Below are 769 nucleotides of genomic sequence, written 5' to 3' on the forward strand. Positions count from 1 at the left end.
CACTGCCCTGGGCGCCTGGGTTCCCTCGCGGGTTGGGCAGGGGCTGGGGTCCCAGCCGCCGGGGTTTCGCCCCTGGCTTTGGCTCCTGTGCCAGAGAGGTGAGGGGCAGTTCTCGCACTCTGTTCCTAAACGCTGCCCCCACCCCTGGGCCGCACACTATGCTCCTGCTCCCCTGCTCCCAGCTGCTCCAAGCTTGACCCCGGGGTGGGGGGCGACAGGGGCCTGAACACTAATCATGGGGGCTGGAGCTCCCCCCCACCAGCAGATCCAAACTGAGGTGGTTGGGCCTGATCCCACGAGGCCTCAGGTTGGCGACAAGCAATTTGGCGGGGGGCAGACCCACCCCAAGGACCAAACAGCGGCTGCGCCTGGGCCTGGAGCGTGTGCACGTCTGCACGTGTGCATGCGTGTGGCCGGCATCCTGGGGGGAGGGTTCGGACACGTCCCCCGTGTCCCACTGCCTCAGCCCCGCACGGTGGTACCTCCAGCCGGGCAGGTGCAGCCCCCAACACGGGCACTTTCTCCTGTGACACTAGGAAAGAAACAGTTCGTTTTTGTTGCTAAATTAATGCCTCGACCCGACCCCCTTATGTCGGTCTGACCCGCCCCGGCCCCCTGTAACTTCCAGAATAAACAGTACGGTACAACTCGCTCTGCGCCTGCTCGTGCCCGGGGCTGGGGGGACGAGGGGCCGTACTGGGCTGGCTGGGGAGGGGCCCCCACCATCTGCACCCAGATTCATGGGGGGCAGCTGTGGAGCCCCCCACGG

This window comes from Crocodylus porosus, unplaced genomic scaffold, assembly GCF_001723895.1.
Source record: "Crocodylus porosus isolate Cpor-Errol unplaced genomic scaffold, CroPor_comp1, whole genome shotgun sequence".
Lineage (NCBI taxonomy): Eukaryota > Metazoa > Chordata > Crocodylia > Crocodylidae > Crocodylus > Crocodylus porosus.